Here is a 21,760-nt window from a genome sequence, read left to right on the forward strand (position 1 = left end):
CTGTTTTAGAGTTGTTTTACACACCCAGGAAGACGCATTTAAAAAAAAATAAGCCCAGAAGTGTCCAGTCGACTGTGCTTTGACCTCGTACACAAGTTTATAGATCAGTGATCGTAGTTTGTCTCCAGTATCCCATTTGCTGCCATGCATGAAGAGGAACAACAATGTTGCACTGCAAAACAAAATTGGAATTCACACATGCGCGGACGCCACACACAAACACACAGACCCTTTTGCTAAAGATGATGGATGTTTTGCACTCCCGTTGCGTCTGCTGCAATGTTCCCGGACCAGGGACGACGAGAGGGGCATCCCGCAGCGCTGTTTTGGGCGTCCTTGCCAGCACGAGACAACTTCACTATCCCTGCCCTAGCAGGGGGCGATAATCACATCAGGCTCCCCTGACAAGAGGCATTGAATTCAGCTCCGGTACTCTTAAGATTCTGGCATCCAGCAGTCTCTGCCAAAATGCTGCTGATGTTACAATGAGGAGGTTTGTGCTTTTGTTTTTTTACTTCTGTGATTTCGCTGAACTTTCTTTTTTCAAAATCCAGATAGGTTCGGCAAGAGCGCTGAATTGCTCGTCACGGTTTGAAAACCTGAATCAACAAATTTGAGTGTCACCATTACTGCCCACAGTGATCAGTGTGATTGTGCTGGTCGGTGTCTTCTGCTGGTCGGTGTCTTCTGCTTGTTATGGGCAAATTTTGTACAAATACCTTCCTTTTGTCAGTTTATTTCCACAGACATTTTATGGAAAAATATTTACTTTTTCAATGAACACCAGAAAGATTTACAGAGACACTATTTTGAGGTTTTCACCAAAATCTTCAGAAGGCTCTTTTAGTTACTAAATATAAAAAATAAAATGGTAAAACTTGGAATTACCATTGATGACCTCAGATTGGATTTAAGTCCCTAACACATGCTGGGCGGCGGCAATACAAAAAGGATCCTACTGCTGTAAGATATTTATAGCCCTTCATACCACGCTCTATTAAGATTTGTGTGATCAACTTCATCACTTTTTTGTTTTGGTATATAACTTGGTGATTATTGGTTTGGTCAAAGTGAAAGTAATGCTCATGCTGGCTGTTTTTTTTTTTTTTCTCTCGCTTGTTTACTTTATTGTTAACAATTGTGTCACATGTCCATTTTTTTTTTAGATGGTCTCCTCTCAACGCTCAAACACTAATAGCATGCATGCTTTTAGTTTCTTCTGAAATCTATTAAAACTTTTGAGAATCCAACAGAAACTGGTATGAGCCTCTTTGTGGGCCTGCAAAGCTCCCCTGCTACCCAGGGAGCCTGGCTTCCAGCAGCTATGCCCCATTCATCACCTGCTTTCAGCGGCCACCGCCAAGCTGCCTCCGGCTTGAAGGCCAGGTAGGGTGCCGGCTGGAGTACAATGTTTGGGGGATTAGTAATCAAAGGCCTGAGCCCTCTGTCCTGCATCCGCCTTTCACTCCCTAGTTGGGGGAGGAGAGCTCCAGCAGCGGCCAAGGTCATCATCTCCATCTCGGCAGGAGGTAATTTGGAAAAAACCCTGGGAACAGGCTAGCTATCATGTGCTAGCAGGCTAGCAGCACAGCGGGTGTCTCAGGCACAAAACATTCATCTGCTTGTGCTGTGCATGGCATGGTTGACAACAGAATAATGCTTTGCTTTTACTTTCTTCCCAGTTTCACCCTCTTTTCTGTCCTCTCCGACTTCTTTATTTCTTTTGTTGTCCTTGATCTGTTCCAGCCTCAATCTGTGGGATTTAGTTTCCCTTTTTATATTATTGAATGGCATGTTAAGTTAGCATGATGACAAAACTGGCACAATAGTGAGTTAGTTTTGATAATTTAGCCCTAAATGTTTTTTTGTTTTTTTTCATGTTAGAAGTGAGATGTTTGGTTGTAATCTCAATGTTCACTTTCTAATAGAAACTTGAGATATGGTTCTCAAATGTATTGTCTGAAATTAACATTCTCAAACAAACCTGGAAGAACTTTTGATTGTGTGCATTCATGCTTAAGGGCTAAAATAATAATTATCCACGGATCCAAACGGAAAAGAAAATCATTTGCACTGCTTTGACTTAAAAGGCCCTTGCTAAATTTGCTATCCACCTCTTGAATTTCATGTGTCAGAATAATGACTATGGTTATCGTTTTAAGCTGATTTGGCATCCTGTGGTGCGAGACATCGGGCAAAGAAATCCTGGTGAGACAGCTGCCTGTAGACTCATAGGTTTAGAGCAGAATGGCCCATAAATTCTCGAAAATCGCAGGCTGGGCAGATTAGCTTAGCCCGCTAGGTCTGTGAAAGAGGGAAACAGCAAGCGCTGAAGTAACGATGATGAAAAATGAGTTGTCTGCTTGTGCCAGTCGGAGGCAAGAAAGCAAACGTGACCCGCCACCCCACCCTTCTACCAACACACCCCTGTTGGGAAATCGCCAAGTTGTCATGACAACAGGGATGTTCTGCTGATGAGGTCTCGCTCAGCGCTGTCCAATCAGATCGGGGAGCTACAACCGCAGCGTGAACAGGGGAGGACGCACCTATTCCAGTTGCACAATGCTGAGAGAGGATAGGCGAAACCTTGGACCACCAACGGCAAATTGGCAATCTGGGGGAGGCTGTCAACGGGCCGCTATGGTTCGACAATCCACAAACAGCTGGGGGTCGTGGAAACAGGGGCTGCCAGGTAGGGGGTCTGTGTTCTGTAAGACGCTATTAGCGCTGTTACTGTTGTTTTAATTTCTGCTAAGTATAATTTTTTTTTGTTATTATTATTATTTTTTTCTGTTGGCATGCACTTAAAACATTTAGCATTTGTAATTGGGTTTACTGATGTTTCTGGATGTTGGACATAGCTACGGGACTGCTCCAGCTGCACTTCAGGAAATTGTTAAATAACTCCTGCAGGTGGTTTTTGACTATCAGCTGCAAAGGCTTCAGCATGGAGAAAGAAGTCATAATGCATAGGGAGGATATGTCTTATAAAATTAACTTAAGGGGGATTTTGCATTCACTTCTCTGTGGGTTGTGACCTAAGTGTAGACGGGGCTAATATGGTGAAACTCTCCTGGTGTTTGTTTGATTTTGGCCTTTTATTTCAAGCAGCAGGGAGGATTTTTCCATTCACTGTGTCTCTGGTTGACCAAAAAGACAAACTGAAGTTGTTCGAAGCTCTAAAAAGACGGAAGGCTTGGAGAGGAGAGTGCGCTCTTTGCTCTGCAGGCAGCCATTACGGTCATTGCCTGTTAAGGCATTTCATTTCAGCCTATCAAACTATAACAGACCACAACTGCTGTTCTTTTTCTGCAGACATCATAGCATGTCCCTGCAATGGTGATGATATTGATTTAAACACTCTCTTTTGACCCACCCTTCTCAACTCCAGTCCCTCTATCATGGGCTCCCTGTTGGACACCTATTGACAGATTGACCCTGGTTTGTTTGTTTGACTCTTTAAATTCAAGAATGAAATGGAGGTTGTCAGCATGGCAACACTTCCTTTATTAACTCCTTGCTGGATGTCATCATGTTTGATTCTTTGAAATCTTCACGACACTTGAATATTTTCACAAATCTTAGCGGAAGACAGGTATCCAAGCGGGACGACTCTAGGGTGGTATGTTGGTTAAAATAGTAGGGAGATCAGTTTGGTGCAAAGTACCATTATCCCCATTGCACTTAGAAGTGTTCAAGGAACCCCTGATGGTTCATATAGCTTCTTTGAAAAAAAATATTTCTTTACAAATGTGGATTGTGGAAGCTGACATTAGCAATAGGGACATTGGTGCTTGCATGAAGACATTTTAGGTTTGATTTGGTGATAGGTTAACTCTTTTTTTTTTTTTTTGCACAACTTGCAGACAACAATAGTCTTTTCCTGCATCATTTGAAGTAAAAATTTAACCCTCAGTGGGTCAAAAGAAGTGTTTTTATCACCCATTTTTGTAGTATGCAGACGTCACTTGTTAAATTGTTTTATGTTAGATTCACGAAAGTAACATAAACTCATTGCAAGAGTTCTGGCTTGGGACTTTAGTATGTATTAAAAGGGCTTAATTGCTTAAAAATGTTCAATGATTAAAATCTATGTAATTAATTAATTACAGTCTCAACCCAAGTTTAAAGAACGCTTCAGACTTGAATCGGAACCCACATTTGACAATATGGTTTTGATAATGTGCAGACCTTGTGTAACGTACTGTAATAGTGTAGTTACTAACAGTCTTAGGCACCTTTAAAAAGACAAATATTGGTGGCTCCAAATTTTTAATATTATTAGCATATGTATATGGTGCATTAGCCTGACCATTGCCTTTCTGCGCAATTCTGCTCGATTCAAATCTTCCCTCAGTGCACAGCCTGGGCTTTCTCCCACTGAACTGGATTCCTCCGGTAGAATTCCCACTGAGCCAATCAGTGAACAGAAGGAGAAGTTGCGAACGACGACGTCAATTTTCTGCGCTGTTTTAGAATTGTAGTCTGCCTGTAGCTTTAGCAGTGGAAGCAGAGGAAGTGAGTGAAGCCGTTCAGTGAATGTTGGCCATGCTTCCAAATGTTGAATTATCATTAACTGCTGTATCGTTCGGCTCTGCATTTCTCTCTTCGCAGTGGTGGATAATTGTTTACGGCAAGGGTGATTTTCGGTAAGCTTCATAGCATTATTTACATATGTCAAGGGGCAAATATCAACCCTTGGGTAAAATTTAAAACTTCAACAAAGTCCACTCCTCTAGCAAGCAATTATTTCTCATTAGCCGAGAGTCTGGAGTCTCTGTGGGAAGCAAAGCATTGGGCAGGGGGCTGGTTTTTACCAGGCTCGTAGCATATAGTATTATATGCTGTTAATGCAAGATTACTATTAAAAAACAAGAAATTCAGTACTTATATCTGATTAGATCAGTAGTCTCAAACTACATTCCTCGAGAGCCAGAGTCCTGCAACTTTCTTATGTATCCCTTGTTGCAAAGCTGCCTCACTAGCATACAGTCAAGCTTTGCTAATACAAAGCTGCAACACTTTGCTAATGAGCTATTATTGGAGCCAGGTGTGCTGAAGCAGAGAGACGTCTAAAAATTAGTTGAAAATAAATTAGTTGTAACTGCCTTAAGGTAATAAAGAAATCAGTTTTTGTGTAACGGAGTGGTTTTTGCAGCTTTGTTTCCTCCTTCTCAACAATATTTCTCCATCCCAATAAATTGTGATTTCTGCGCAAGCGGAAGAGTCCTAAACAAGTCATTGTTGAATATCAGACAGCAAAGACATTTGGCTGTAATAAGACATTTCCCAGCTTAATAATGGGAAACTGGATTCGTCCTACAAGCTGATTACTGGGCTTTTATGTCATTTGTAGAGCAACTCAGCACTGCCTACAGCATGGGGAAATCAGACTAATCATGGCCAAGACGTGTATAGTGGGCTCAGTTGTTTGTAAATTTGGGAGCACAAAATGGACAAAAACAATAATACACAGATTGTTTTTCCCCCTTGTTTGGTCTTTTCTTGTCTGGTCTGGTAATATGAGCAACACACTCTGAATTTTTGCACCATCTTATTAAGGTGGCTGTTGTTTTGCTCAAGAAACAATCTTTTTTTTTTTTTAGCAAATGTGGACATGAAACCAGCAAACCAAGCAAAATGTTGCTTATTCATTCAGTCGTGCTTATTTGTCAAATCTGAGTTGGTGAAAAGGGATTTCCCTATTTCTTTGAAGTTACAGACCAAAAGAGTTGTGTAGAGTTTGCGGTGTTAGATTGTTTGCAGAGCAAGAGGGCTTGTAAATTAAAAGCATGACAGAGATATGTTTTAGTTTTTCTGCTTTAGTAAGGCAGATGACTGGGATAGGATGTGGTGAGCGCTACAGCATCCTGTTTACTTCTGACCATGAGTTTTGGGTTGACATCAGCAGAAAGCAGGATTTATGAAGAATGTTTGTACAGACCTTATTAGCCCTTAATGGTGTGTTTTGTAATATAGTCTTTTTTTCCCTTTCTTTCTTGAAAAGATCTGAAGTTTTATCAGGATTGGTTTAATTGAGAAAACCACAGAGGCCCTTGGGAAACCCGTGGCAACTTGCTTGGAATTCATTTATGTCATCTTTTGATCAAATTTCTCTGAGTTCCAGATAAATCACAGCTTGAAACATCCCAAAAGAGAGGGTGTAAAAGTTGATGTTTCAAGGAGTTGAAATTAATTGCTAGAGACACATGTGTCAGTAAATGTCATCATACAGCTTATTGGACCACCCGGTGGTTACCCGCTTAAAGTCATGCGGTTTCCATTGAAGATGTTCCAGAGTTGCACCCAAAAGGTTTTTTTCCTCCTGCACAGCAACCCAGCAGATTCTGATCCTGTGATCCACAGATGGGCATAAAAATGCTATCCTAGTCAGTTAGCTGACCTTTCTCCTGACAGCGAAGCATAAACTGTCCGATGAGCGTCACATAGCAAACACTTCACAATCCGCTCAGACCTCAGGCTCAAGACGTCTATTGTGACCATGCGGAGATTGAGGAGGAGCGGTTTGCACAAATTAATTGCCCGTCATTTGTCAGCGCGGATTAAACAAAAGCACTACGAGAAACTTGTCAGCCAAGGACAATGAATGCATCCCATTTCTTCCCCCCCAACCTTCCTACATTTGATCTAATGGAGACGGACGTAGACCACAGACAGAGCTGCAGCAGAAATATGGTCAGGTTGTAAACACACAGACATGAAGAGGAAGAGCGGGATTACAAACAGGTTTGATCTCCTCGGGGCTGTCCAGACCGGCTGACAGTGGGGAGAAGTGGTGGGGAAGTGGAAGGGGGGCTGATTTAGGCTCCTTTTATTCTCTCCTCGTCTGTCAGCCGCCTCTCTCTTGCCGGTAGCGTTGTCATTTGGGCTGTCCAGATTTAACTGAGAGTCCGACATTGAAAGAAGCACTACAATGAAGCCGGAGACAGGCAGGCGAACATACCTGGAGGCTGAAGCGGTGGAAAACAGCTGAGACCCACCAATTTGTTAACAGCACAATTTTCAGTAGAGTCATAACATTAACCCAACCCATCTCTCCGTCTCTCTAGTTCACTTTATCCGTTCATAAATTTCAAACACTGAAAGAGAAGCTCCGTCAATGCTTTCCCACAGACCGGTCAGACGATCTTTGACGGCAAACTAATCAAATTGAATTCCTCATTATCGCTTCTCTTTTCACAACCATCAAGCGCTTCTTTTAATTCCAGTGAAATTAAGTTTAATTTATTTCAGTCCAGTCGTAATATTATCCTCTTTGTTCCTGTCCTAGCATAGGAATAAGCAGGAATAGGCAGATCGCGAGATAACAATGGGGCCGGCCTTTCTTCCCGTAATGTGCTGAAATGTGAGGATGACACGGTCTAAAGATGAAGAAGAGTCCTGCCTGGCCAATTTAGACAAGGGGAATTAAAGGTCCAGAAAGTCAGAAAGTGAATCACGTCCTTCACTTTAATGTCTGACTTCTAATATCATTTGTCGCTTTAAGGCAGATGTCTCTTCTAAAAAGAATAATTGTACATCTGCTCGAGGAATATGACCCATCAGTTGAAACTCCTTTAAAAAACTTATGAAATGGGAGTGAATGGGGATGAATTTCCATTATTCTTCAAGACCAAACTCAGTTTTAATACTACTTTGTTACGTGTGAGCGGCTTCTTCCTTCAAAAGTTTTATAAGCACCTATTGTCTTACCTTCTGTAGATAAAGTTTATGAGGCTTTCATTGATTAAAAGTGCAGATTAGCTTGTCTTAGAAGATGAAATAAAGGGCCAAGAACAAAGTGTTTTTATGTCATGGTCATCCTGTACTTGGAGCTGAACGTGTGACACGTCCAGATCTAAAAGGAATCGCGTGTGTGAGGCGCAAGTTTTTTTCAGTTTGGGTGAATGTTTTTTTATGATTTTTAAACCGTATTACTTTAAGGTACAGACTGAAAGCAGAAGTCTTTGCCGATTACAAATCTAGATCCGATGAATCCAAGGGCTTATCTAAAGGTCCCATCAACAAAGCAGGCTTCAGTTCAATAATTGTCATGTGAAAACCCACTCAGAAAACCAGTCATGTAAACCGGTTCCAATAAGACTGGCTGCCTGACACGAAAGTAAAGAGATATGAAAAGCACAGCCATTATTATAGGTTAAATTAAACATATTTTATTGATTTCTGCACAGCCTTACTCTTTTGTCAGGCGTAATCTTGATTTGAGGTCTGTTAAAAGGTTATCTGCAGTTAATTTCTTACCTGCATGACAAAAGTTCACTTGTCGTTTCTTAGGTCATTATTTCAGGCTCACACTACACGACAGTCAGCGGGAGCAAGACAGAGCTGGGGTGTACTCTCTTAAAACAACTTCAATCATAAACACGTTAAAGCCGTTTATACGGCTGCTACTTTAAGAACCATATGTGGAGGCCACATATGCAGTAGGCTATAAATTAAACATGATCCTCCTGTGTGAAAGTGTACCGAGATGCGACATCTAAGGAGATTCTGCTCGCTGTAACATAATGCAGAAAAGTAATGCTGTGTAAACAATAGTAAAGTATAGATTTTCTTTGGCATCTGTAATATGTTTGCCTTAGTTTTTATATGTGACCAGAGTACACGTCTGCTTTCAGAATGTGCTTCAGGGTGGCAGAGTTCTGCTTTAGTGTTATATTTAATGAGTATTAGCATGTGTATTTAAAAGGTGATTTGATCCCAACACGCTCTTGTCAATTTGGGTTTAGTTTTAACCATTTCACTTAAGCAGAGTCAAATCGAAGCCTTATAAGCACCGGGGCCAACGGTAGGTTTACGACTGTTAGTACAGCCATGATTGATCTCTCGAGATGAAGTGGAGGGGGAAATAAAACAATAACGTCCTGCCAATCAGAGGGAAACGCGCAGACTCTAAGAAGTGTGTGCAGAAACACATGGGAATGCAGAAGCGCACATCAAATGGAGCCAGAACATCTGCCAGCCACCGGACCAGTGGTTTAGTTAAAAGATGAGGAGGGGTCTGGTGAATGTTCTGCTATTCATTTATCTCGCATTGCTGCCCATTGGTTTTAATTACGGCTGACTCTTTCAAGTTGGAAATAGGCCTGCTTCAAAAGCACTTCATCTTTTTGTGCGTTTCACCATTGTTTCTGTGATAACTTGGCACACGGAACGAAGGTCGACGGCGTGTTTTTACACGTGTCTGTGCATCTTCCTGCATCCCCGAATACCCATCTGTCCGGTTGCATTTGAACGCGCGCTGTAATTGACGAGCGTTTCTTTTTGTGTGTGTGTGTGTGTATGTGTGTGTGTGTGCATGTTAGCACGCCGCCATGTGTGTGTGTGTGTGTGTGTGTGTGTGTGTGTGTGTGTGTGTGTGTGTGTGCGCGCAAAAGCTTGGACCTGCCGTCTTTTCCCGGCACAGCTGCAGCAGGACTGGATTGATGTGTAACCCAAGACTGCACTTTAAAAGGGCGAGAGGCCTGGGCAGACGTGGTCTTGCTAGTATACCAGATGGGGCTTTATGATGAAAAGAGAGTAATCCCCATCCAGGCATCACTTCCATCAGTTGTGAACTACAAAGCCATTCACAGCATTTTATTGCGAGAAATAATCTCTCTTTTTTTTTCCAGCTGCACCAAACGGAGAACTTTTTGTTTTGTTTTTTTTTTTTTACTTTTCCTATCTTCTTTTTCTTCTTTACTTGTAACACTTTTTCTCCATCGCTTCTTATCTCCCTCATCTCCCTCTTATTGCCCATCCCACCCCCACCCAGTCCCTCTTTGCTCTTGAAGACTTGCAAATGTGGCATTAGCTAATATTCTGAGAGCCAGGCAAGCGATCCCTTTTTATCTGCCAGGGCCCGTCTGATTGAGCTACAGCGTGTGCATTGGAAATGAGTGCTGCGCCTGGACCGCCAAGCCCCGTTGCCCCTGATTGGTATTCAGTATACATGTCACTGCAGGACATGCTGGTTTTTTTGGCAATGGATTCACTTTATTTCTTTCTAGCTCTCGTGCTCCGTCTCTCTGTGTTTTTCTCATCCTCTGCTAATTTCTGCAACAGAAAATGTTTCCCTTTTTTGCTTCTGTCCCTAATGAAGAAGAGTAAAAGTCTGAGCCAAGCTTGTGCCTTAAATGTGCCTGTGATATATATATTTTTTATTTATCAATACGGACAAAACAAACAGTAATTCATTGATGAAGTTGTTGTAGCAAATTGCACTCTGTTACTCAGCAGACTTCAATTATCTCATGAAAAATTCACCATATTTTAATACCGGCCTGTTTTATCTTCCATTCACTAAATCAGATCTTGATTTCAATATTTTACCTGTTTTTTTTTGTTGTTGTTTTCTTTTTACTTTGTTAATAATCATGCATTTGAAAACCCAAAGTGGGCGAGTTTGTAACCTGTTTGTCTGTAGACAACCTGAAATTTAGGATGAACTGGATCCACAATTCTTAAAATAGCTCTAAAATACCAAAAAGTGATTAAAACTGATATTTTTGGACTATCTTCCAAATACAGTAGTCAGTATACAGTTATACTAGTATAACCTATTCATTGTTGGACAATAATAAGAGTTGGACATTTTTGAAATAGTCTAAATGCTACAAAGGCAGTGAAATAACCAGAAAAATTAGAAACCAGAAAAAAAAAAACATGTTGAACCTACAGATAATAATGGAATAGAAATATCCTTTATTGTCTCAAGCTGGGAAAATTAGGGTGACACAACAAACATCGAGATATGTGTGAAAAAACAAGATTATAACATAAAAACACTATTGAGGCAAATTCATTGTTTATAGTTTGTTCTCAAGCCTAGAAAGTTAATAAATAATGTACAAAACCCTGTACAAAATATGACATATTTCTTGTTTCCCTATGATTGAGGGGAGGGGGGTTTCCACTGCTTTTTGATGTTGTAACATTACTGATGAGGTCCAAGTCTTTCTATTTTGGTGGAAAGGCCTTCTTGCTAACACCCTACTCTTGAGTTCCCTCCATAGATTCTCTATCAGACTCAATTCTGGGCTCTGGCTATGCAGCTCAAAAAAGTTAGCAATACTTTCAGTCAAAAGGAACACATTGCTAATATTATAAAATTACTTTTAAGCTATTTTTTATTTCTAAAATCTTTTGGGCTTAGCCATAACCCAAAAGACCATAGCTGCAATTAAATGTGGTTCTACAAAGTACACTCAAAAGAGCATAATCCTACAGCATGCAACACTTTTTCAGATGTTTAGTTGTAAAATTTGTCAAATCCGGGTTTGTCTTTACATAATGCACTTGGAAGTAAAGTTTCCCACAGGCAAGACAGGAACCGCTCATAGCTGAACCACAAACACCTGCTTTGAAAAATGCAAAACCTGAACTATCTCTTTAAACGTTGAAAGACTTGGGTGAGCAGTTTTAGTTCTTCATCCATGCCCAATCCCTTAGAACCAGACAGCACTTTCCTTTGGCTCATCTCCATTACAACCAACCACTTTACTGCTGAATCTGTACCGCACACTACTTACTGCATGACACAAATCTTCTCTTCCTGATTCATCGAGTGACAAAGCCTGCCCTATTTACAAGGTTCACAAATTTGGGGCATTACCCAAAGAAATCATCCATTAAAATAATAATTTTAAACAAAAACAATTACATTTTCATGCAGCTTGTGCCAGTTTTGCATTTCACCCTGAGTGTGGAATGATATGCCTCTCTATCTGTGTTTAAGTCTCTGAATTCATTTATTCTTCAGTTACAAAGAACTCGCAGTATATTCTGTCTTTATCCTTCACTTGTTTTTTTTTTCTGCTTCTGAAGAATTCCCTGTGAGCAGCAGGATTTCTCTCTATCTCAGACTTACATCATGCTTGCTGAATATGTCAGGGTTTTTTACTTGCACGTATATTAGCGAAAAGTGTGCCTGAAACCTGCCGCGGCAGTGGAAGACGAAGGAGAAGTAGCGAGTCTTTAAAGACAAGTTAGCGATGATATCCTCCGTGGGACTTCGGCAGTCATGAACTGCAGAGCACCTGTGAGCCAGAGGAGGATTTGCTGCTTTGATTGTAAGCAGCAGATTGTATTCATGGAAGCCATCATGAGTTAACACAATGTTATTCGCATTAAACTGACAAAAAAAAAAATAAAAATAAATAATGTTTGGGAGTTTTCTAGTAATCTGTTTACGAGTTAAAATGTTTTATTTCTCCCTTTAGAGGAAACAAAATTAACACAACATGGGCAAATTGACACTTTACTTCAGACCAGAGAGGTAGCCCTCTCTACATGAGGTCCAGAGGTCTGTCCTGTAGGTTGGTCGATGTGGGCCTCCTTCCAGGTGTGACTGGCAGTGATCCAGTTGTGGGTAGTCAAGTGTAAACAGTTTGTCGAACTGCTGCGTCTGGGGAGGACTGAGGGTTCTTGCTGGGGGAGGTGAAACCTGGACAACGTTTCGCAGGCGGGCAGCATCCTGCACGGGAAAATGACCCAGCAGTTCAAGGAAAAGTCAGCACTGGCGTCAAGGGCAGGGTGGGGGGTGTCAACAGGCAACAAGACTACTTTGCCTTCTCCCTAAATGTAGTTGCATAATTAAGGTACTGGAATAAATGACACTTTTCAATAGTTTATTGAAAATGATTGCATGTTTTGAAATATTAATGAGAAGATTGTGTTTCTTCTCTGAAAGTGTTGCAGAATCCACTGGCAGCTTTCTCAGATGTTGTTCTTTTGTGGCCAAAAGAACAACAAATCCAGCTGAAATCATGTTTTTGTTGGAGCAGTTCTGTTTTATGACTCTTTCTGTTTGTTTTCCAATGAGCCTGGATTGGAATTTGTCACAGAAATGAAGACGTAGCCTTGCAAATGATTGATCTTTTAAGCTGCTAATATAATGAGAGAGAATAACTGGAAACCCTGTGAGGCTCTGATAGACTCAGGAGGTGATAAGAAATTATCCTTCAGCTGAATTATTTTCACATTTTTCTACAAGAATATAAATGATGTAGATTCAGAATCGGTTTTATTGGCCAAAGTTGTTCACATAAAAGCAAGTATCGGCTCTGTTTCCAATAACACAGTTAGTATACATGTAAAAGAAAATAAAAAGTCTAAAATCTTCATATTTGGATCTATTTATATCTGTGGGACACTTCTGTGTGCCAAAGAAAGATTCAGAACTTCGGGTCTGTAAACATACTTTGATCATTTCCACACTTTTGTCATATTACAACCAAAAACTTCAACACATTTCATTGAGATGAATGTGTTATACCAAAACAAACAAGACAAAACCTGGGTAAAAAGAAAGTTGAATGGATGCTTTCCAACATTTTTGCAAATACAAATCTGAAAAGTGTTGTGTGCACACATTCCTCTTGCAGTTAAAGTCCCAAAGCAAAAATTCAGGGAAACCAAAGTCTGGTAGGACGAGACCAACAGTGGATGTTTTCACCTAATTTCATAAAAGTTTGTGTTAACTGAGGTTAACTAATGTAGAAAATCACCCTAAAGACGCTATCTAAACAGTAAAGCATGGTGGTGGCATGGTCATGCAGCAAGTATGCTTTTTTTTAATAACCAGGATGTTACAGGGAATAAAGTTTGTCAGAATCAATGGGAGAATTGATTGAACTAAAAACAGGGTGAGAGAAACCTGTTGGAGATTCACCTTACAGCAGATGACCAGGAACATAAAATGAGAATGAAAAAAAGAGTACGAGTTATTTCAGATTACAAAATCACATATATTCTCAGCGAAATCCATTGACATTTAAGATTTAAATCTAACAAAACTATTTGCATGCATTACTTCTGAGAAGATATTTTCATATTCTGCATATTTCGCATTGCGCATTCTTAGAGCCTCCTGGTGTCCCCGTAATGCGTTGGTGGTGTCTCTGTTGTCTGAGCCTGAATGCAGCAGAGCCTACTGTTGCTGTTGTTCTAAACCTCAGCACAGGAAAATGAGGTGCTTTGAGGAAGTAGACACATATCTCCAAGGACACATACCACCAAGCAGATCAAAGGACTTTAGAGGGCACGTTTGAAGGGGAAACCACACTGGCTTTCAAAGCAATATAGTCCTGCATCTCAGCAGCCCATCAAGGCCCATGAAAGAAATTCTAATACGTCTGCCTGTCAGTTAATTGAAGCCCTGTTCTGTCCCTTGAGGGGGGGATAGGATGCTGGTCGTGAGGGAGCATCTTTGTCCTGCTGCACAGTCGCCGTTAATTATTATTCCTCATTCACCTCCTCGCCAACGCCGTTCCTTGTCTGAGCGTGTTTGTGTGCCTTGTCACCAATCTCTTGTCTTGTGAAAACACACTGAAGTCTGACAGAGAACAAGATCATAGCTATCCGCATTCTCACTCGCAGCACATCAGCCTACCTTTGTGGGAGTTGTGTGTTTCCCGAGGAGATATTTGGTTGTCAGGACTGTTGCATTTGATCATGAGATGGGGGTTTCAGAGTCAGTGGGGTTGTTATTCTGCATCAGGATAGCAGTGCGCAGCAGAGGACAGAGGCTCATTTGAAAGTAATCACAGCTGGCAAAGAAGGACCACTACATAGTTTGCTGTAGATTGACAAAAGCACACATGCAAAGAGCAGCCCTGTCAATCCAAAGACCTCTTCCCTGGAGAAAGACAGTGTGTTAGGCAGGAAATCATCTTGTCTGTGAAGCTCTGAATGAGGGAGGAAGTGATGAGCGATGGCAGCCGATCTGAGCTCAGCCATGTGTCTGAGTACGGCTTGTGCAGTACGTAGTTTAAAGAATACACTTGATCTGCGCAAGAAATATACACTGCTCAGCCAAACGAGCGTGATTTAGAGTTATCTTGTCAGGGATCACATCTGATATGCAAACCGGTGTGTGTTTTTACAGCCTAAAGAGTCTGTTTAACCAGGGAGAACCATGATGATGGATTCCACTGACAATCCTGACAAATTGTATCTTAAACCCTGAGGGGCTGCGTTAGGTTGCAGTGATATCATAGCGTGTCTGCAGCTGTGGCTGCTGGGAGGGATGATAGTTCTTACAATGCCGGTCACAGATTTACATACACTCATTGTCATCACTCTTATTAGTCCAGAGCTTTTAAATGTGCATTTTAACTGGTTGTTTTCAAAGGTTGAATGATAAACTACTTGAACGCTCATATGTTTTTACAAATTGTGTAAAATATGTTTTGCCCACAACAATCTCAGTTTTGATATGTGTTTGTATCTATCACCACTCTGTTCAGACTCGGTTTCGGATATCTAAGCAGCAAAAGCCAGGTCTGGCATCCAGTGAGCTTCTTACAGCTCTGCAGTGTCTTTGTCTCTTGTCCAGAGCCAAGTTCAAGCAAGTCAATATTGTCAGTTTTCTGAAGGACCAAATTCTCGCAGTATCGATCGGCCTCATTATGGTGTGCACAGAGAGATGTTTGTAAGAGCGCTTTTTTTCTCAGGGCAAATTGGTGCTGTAGACTCTGCCAAACAGTCCTTCATAAATTCCCCGTTAGGGAATGGTTTAACACATCGCAATTTTCTGAGATACAAAGCTGGTCAGGCTGTTGCATCCGTGGAGTGGAGCTTCGTATGTAGTCCTAGTTGCTTTCTTGGTTTCGCTAGCACTCTGCTGATCCTTGTGCCTGTTTTTGTACAAGTCAAATCCTTGTACTTGTGTCTCATTTCATGATGGCTGATAAAATCGTAATCCCTAAACACCGCTATATGTTCTCCGCACACGAAACACACAGCTTTATGGTCGAATTCAGCAGAAAAATATTTAGAAACAGGTGAGAGGCAGGGTACACCCTGAACAGGGTTGTCAATCATCTATCGTGGGACAACACAGAGAAACTCAGGTTAAACTCATTCCTGGGGAGAATTTAGAGAGGCCAATGAAGTCATAATGTTTATTTTAGGTTTGTGGTAGAATGACTGAGTAGAGAACCCACACATGCAGGGAGAAAAGATTCAAATTTCGTACGGAAAGGCCACAGAGACGATTTGAATCCAGGACCTGTAGAGCGGACACCGGTGCTAAAACCGGTCTCTGCAGCCGTAAACTGCACATTGTATTTGTTTTTGTTTTGTTTTTTTCTTATGTGAAGATGACAATTAGGGTTAGAGTGTTGAAAAGAAGATGTAACAACTCCAATGACATGAGAGAGGAGGCAGCTGTGACCTACATTTAGACTTCTGATAAACATCTGAAAAACAGTTCTAGATGTTGAAAAACACATTTTAACACAAAAATCTGCCAAACTTACACTCGTCAAATGAGCCACTGAGACGTTATTTAGACATATTGCCAATTTTTATTGCGGAGCACCTGGTGCTCTTGGATAGATCTTCGTGGTTAATAGTGGACGGCGTGCAGTGATCCTCCAGCTCCTAAATGCTTCGCTGTGACCTCCTGTCTCCAAACCAAATGACCAGTTTGGACTTTGAAAGGGAAATAGTCCGCATTCCTCCATAATCATAAGAGGTATTTACATATGCCCTCTAAATGATTATGTGGTCCAGCTAGAATCATCCAATCAATTTTTGACGAAAGCACTTTCTCCTATTTACATTCCTAAAATGCAATGCGGTTTACTTTTGCTGCTGGACGGGCCAAATCAAAGCATGTGTTCCCAGGGACTGAGTGCAGGCAGAACGAGTGGGAGAAAATGAGAAAGCGGAGAACTGGAAGGCAGGAGGGGGGATGAGAGGGGTGAGGAGAAGAGGTTCAAAGCGAACAAGGTCAAGCTTCAGGGTCAGCCCCTCAGTGTTTTTTCACAGCCTGTGTGAATACATAACCGACAATTGACTTTCTAATTGGAGGGGGGCCTCATCAAATATGTGGTTTAGTAATAACAGTAATCACGGATCCTTTTATTCTTTCCACTTCTTGTCTTACTCCCAAAGCATCTAAAGTGACCTGTGTATTAAATAATGATGAAGCAGCAGCTGCTGCTGGCTCTTGGTTCTTTTTAGCTTCTCGCTGTGGCCCTGAAATACAAATTGACAGCCAACCATTGTCCTCCACTCCTCACTCACAAAAAGGCTCTCCCTACTGGATTCTGCCTCTGATTGGATCAAAGGTGTGACCTGTGTTGCGCGATGACCTTTCACGATTCCTCCTGTCCCTCCAGAGTGGGGACCTTTGCCGGGGCACCTGAGTATTACCTTGACGGCAGCCTTGTCGGCGGCTGTCACAGAGCCACTGTCTGTTTGATGTCACCTCTGACATCGGCCTCTGCACCAATCGTCAGGTAGATCTGACGCTCACGCTGGGCTGTGAATAATAGAATATATCCAGCGGCCTGAGACCACCGTTGTCACTGGTGCTCCCCTATGATAAAATGTCCCCGTACTTACCTACAGGGGTGATGTGCTCTTCCTGTCTCTTTCAGGGTACAAAGCGACGCATCAGTGGCCAACCATGGGAAAGAGCTGTCAACACGCTTGCCCAGCTGGCAGTCACAACGCTCCCACGGGGCCCGCAGTCGACTGAAGTGAAGAGTTAAGGATGCTGAGGGACGATGAGGGATACCTGCAGGAGCAGGGGAATCTTAACTCTGATGAACCTCTGTCAACAGTGAGAGATGCCAAGAAATGTTTAGTGTGCTCTGCTTTACCATCCCTCAATCACTAGCCTCCCTCGAGACTCATTACAAGCTTGTAATCTCATTTATCTCTTTATTTTGGGTATACACGGCGTGTTGCGTGCGGATCCCTTCAGTTATACTCCTGTTTTCGTTTCATACCAGTCTTTTGGGCTGAATGTACACCACAGCCTTTTATACTATTTCGATTTTAATAATCTACCAACCTTTGGATTTTGTTATCCAATGCTGCCCAGTGGTGAAACATTGGAACATAGAAAAGCACAAACACAAACATATCTTTAGGTTTATTTGCCAGGTGTTGTGAGGCAGAGTGAGCTGTTGATTGTATGGACGTGGCTGTATTAGAGGTGAAACCCAACACCAAGTAATCTTTTATTGTGTCAACCCCTAAGAACTGACAGGAAAAAAAAACTTTTTTCCAAAACCTAAGGTGCACAATACACACACATACAATTATCCAATATAAATACAAACACACTTAGTATTTTAGTAGCATGGCCCAATTGCAGCAAACAGTATTTTGTTTTTTAATTTTGGTTCCTTCTTCCAATGGGGATAAATTAGAGCCACTTAGAGGGATAGAATTTGAGAGCCTTTGGTCCAAAATAAAACTCTAACATAAAGAAATTGATTAGTTGATTAAGACACATTTGTTTTTTTAAAATGTCTCCAAGACTCATTACAGGTTTGAGAGTGCTTTTTCCTAAAACAAACAGTCCTGAATCTTTAACTTAGGCTAAAATCACTGAATCAGAACTAATTTTGAGGTAAAAATAAATGGTGAGTATAAATTTGGTCGGGACCCACCCTGAATCATCTTGGTATCCCCCTGCACCAGTCGCCCTGGCCACCCTACTATGGATAAGCAGTAAATAATGCATCCAGGGCTTGTACTCACAAAGAATCTTAAGACTAAAAGTAGTCCTTGTGATGTTATTTTAGAAACATTCTTAGAAAATCTTGAATTGTACGATTTTTCTCAGAATTTTGCCTCAGTAAGGCAAATGTTTTTTGAGAAGCATCTTAGACCTTAAGAAAATTCCTAATGCGACAAAATTAGGAAATAAATAAGTGAAGAAGACCTTTAGTTAGCGCAAGTAAGTCTTAGTCACAATGCTTAATGCTCTGAGAGAGGAAGGAGGATTTCATGGTAAGATGACAGTGTTGCGAAGGGGATGTCCTGCAGCCTGCTAGTTTCTGAAACCATGAAAAAATAAAATTAATCAATTTTCAAACCTCATAAAAGCGCACGTGGGGTCAGTACGACCAGTCTAGGACTGGTAGGTTATTGTACTGCATATGCATTGAATTGATTCTATTGTGATAATGGACTTAGAGCAAGTAAATGCCCACACTTAAAATCCCTGCTTTGTTGGTGAAAAATAAAAATAAAAAAAATCCTTACTGGGACTTCCCTTTGCAAGTTTTTTTTTTTTTTTTTTTAATCTTTTCCTTACCTTGCACGACAGACAAATGTAACCAAAATAAATAAATCCATTAAGTCATTATGAAAATATCCCTTTGCAAGTTTTTTTTTTTTTTTTTTCTTATCACAGTCCATGGTAACCACACATTTAACATAGATGCAAATACAGTAAATCTGAGTACAGGAAATGGTGATCATGGCTGCCTGGACACAATCCATCAAAGTCACTGTCCTTGTGGAGAACACATGTGTGTCAGGCATCATCTGCTGTGGATTACTAAAGTCTGGGAATGTCTGTGGGTTCACTCCCACCCCCACAACTAAACCATATGTGAACCTGAAACCTACATCCTTTTAGATGTTTTCGGTATACAAATTGCCTTTCAAAAGTGTTCAAACCTTTTGAGCATTTTCACATTTGGCCCCATATCAACGTTCAAACTTAAGTGTATTTTATTTGGGTTCAATAGAACAGATCAACATAAAGTAGTTGTGAAAAAAATAAATAAATAATATTGTGTATGTGCATTTTATCTATCCCTCTTTGCTCTGAAAATTCTATATAAACTGTAAAGCAAACAAACGCCTTCATAAATCACACAAACAGCATAGTGAAGACCAAGGAACACACCAGAAAGGTCAGGAAAGGGGTGAGAAAGTACAGCCTGATCTTTGCAGATCTCCTAAATCAAATCCACCATCTAAAAATATGAAACAAGTATAACACAACTACTAAGACACACCTCTCCGCATCATTTAACAAAATGGGCAAGGCAAACATTAAGCAGGAAAGCAGTCAAGAGGCCGATCATAACTCTGGAGGAGCTGCAGAGATCCACACCTGAGGTGGATCCTGGCCAGTCTGTCCAGGGCCGATACTAGTGCACTCCACAAATTTGGTCTTTATGAAAGTTTGTGTTCTGCCATAAGTCACTTAGGAGACACAGCCCACATTTGGAAAAAGGTGTCAGATGAGATCAAAATGTCAGAAAAATGTTTGAGTTAATAGGGAGTTTGTTTATTTCTGTCTTCTTTAGTTTCTTATTTTCATTAGATCAGTCTTGTTTCTGTTTTTTTTTTTTAGTTCAGTTCCTTATTGATTCTAGTCATGTTTATTTCTTGTGTCTAATCCTTTTCTGAGTTACAGTAGTTTTTATTATTCTTATCATGTCTAGTCCACAGTGTGTTCTCCCTCGTCCTATGTGTCACTTCCTCTTTCTCTCTCTCTCTTCTTCTCTCTCCACACCTGCAACCCATTAGCTCATCAGCCCAAGACTAAGCCAGTCTTTTGTTCAGCATTCAACCTCCCATTACTTAAGCATCTCATTCTCAGTCACTCCTTGCTGGTTCCTCCTGTTGAATCCAATCATATTCTGGTTACTTCCCCATCGATATTCTGCTTGCTTTTTCTTCCTGGCTCCTGTTTAGTGACCCACACGGTAAACACTGTAAGAAAAGTGAAACAAGGAGGCAATGGCATCATGCTCTTCGGATGTTTTTCCTTTTTCCAGTTCCAATGCAAGATCGATTAGCTTGAAAGAGTGATAGTGCTAAATACAGGAAGATCCTAGAAGAAAGTTCTGGATGAGGACTTGAGAATTAGATGGAAGTTCCACCCAATTCTCGATGTTCAATTAATACAGTAAATCAGAGTATTTACTGTACAGTAAATGCACTGGAAGTGAGGTCCTTAGTCTCACATTCAGTAAGACAAAGAACCTAAACACATATTCAGAGCTGCAATTTAGCATATAGACCCAGTATGATCTTTATCCCAGCTTGAGCAACTTTACAAAGAAAAACTGGTCAAACATTTCTGTCTCTAAATATGTAAAACTGCAAGAGGAAGTCTTGCAGCTGTAATTGCAGAAAAAGAGTCTGTTTCAAGGTACTGACTCTGGTGAGATAGATATAAATGTTTATGGCATATTTTTCAGATTTTCAATTGTAAGAAAAATGTAAATGCGTGTATGATTTTCCTTCCCCTTAACCTTTATGCACTACTTTTGTTGGTCTGTCACAACCCCCATAACATGCAGTGAAGTGTGTAGTTTGACAAAATCTTAAAAATTCAAGAGTTGAAGTATTTTGCAAGGCGATGATAAAAGTCAATTCACCAGTGACCAGTGAAAAAATATCTATGCAAACACCCCTTTCTTTCTTCTCTAAATGTATTTCTCAATCCCCCTCCATTGCTGGTATTTCACTGTCTCTCCGCATTTTTTCTCTGAACTCTTTCCTTCTCTTTTTGACTCTGTAAGCCGGATGAAAATGCATTCCTTGAATGCACATAGAAATGCTGGGTTTTCTAGTGTCAGCACTTCTTAAAATGAAACTGCTGCTTGCAGACGCTTGAGCTGAGGCGAGATGGAAGCAGAAGGAAAATCCGCTCAATCTGCTAAACTCAGGAATGCGCTTTCTGTAAAACAAGTTTGTTTGAAGAGATTGGGAAGGTGGAGGAGACAGCGATAGTGTAGCAGAAGTAATCAGACCAAACCAGGATAAACTTCATGAGGTCATCACCTTCCTTGGTGTGGTTTGAGGTTGCTTACTGTTTGTTACCATCAAGCTAAAGAGAAAGGGAAAATATTAAATTGGCATTATTTTGCTGCTAAGTAGGAATGTTGAGTTCCGGGGTTTTAGTCCGCTTTGAGAACAAGCTATTCAAACATGATTATGTATTTATATACATACATACATACATACATACATACATACATACATA

The 21,760-nt window shown here is 40.9% G+C and overlaps 1 protein-coding gene across 4 annotated transcripts in view; it reads left to right on the top strand.

Annotated features, from left to right (window-relative positions):
* Positions 1 to 286: 286 nt before the first annotated feature.
* The window catches only part of LOC103132988 (axin-2-like), a 96,310-nt gene continuing 74,836 nt past the window's right edge, over positions 287 to 21,760 (top strand). For 2 of the 4 annotated variants that reach the window (XM_016667187.1, XM_016667195.1), the window contains exons 1-2: positions 2,577 to 2,692; positions 17,394 to 17,578. The gene's annotated coding sequence lies outside the window, so the exon portion shown is untranslated. Of the gene's footprint in view, positions 494 to 2,572; positions 2,693 to 17,393; positions 17,579 to 21,760 lie in introns of those variants that run through there. The other 2 variants (XM_016667193.1, XM_016667205.1) reach the window with 2 other exon arrangements.

The sequence above is a fragment of the Poecilia formosa genome, unplaced genomic scaffold (assembly GCF_000485575.1).
Source record: "Poecilia formosa unplaced genomic scaffold, Poecilia_formosa-5.1.2 Scaffold11, whole genome shotgun sequence".
Taxonomy (NCBI): domain Eukaryota; kingdom Metazoa; phylum Chordata; class Actinopteri; order Cyprinodontiformes; family Poeciliidae; genus Poecilia; species Poecilia formosa.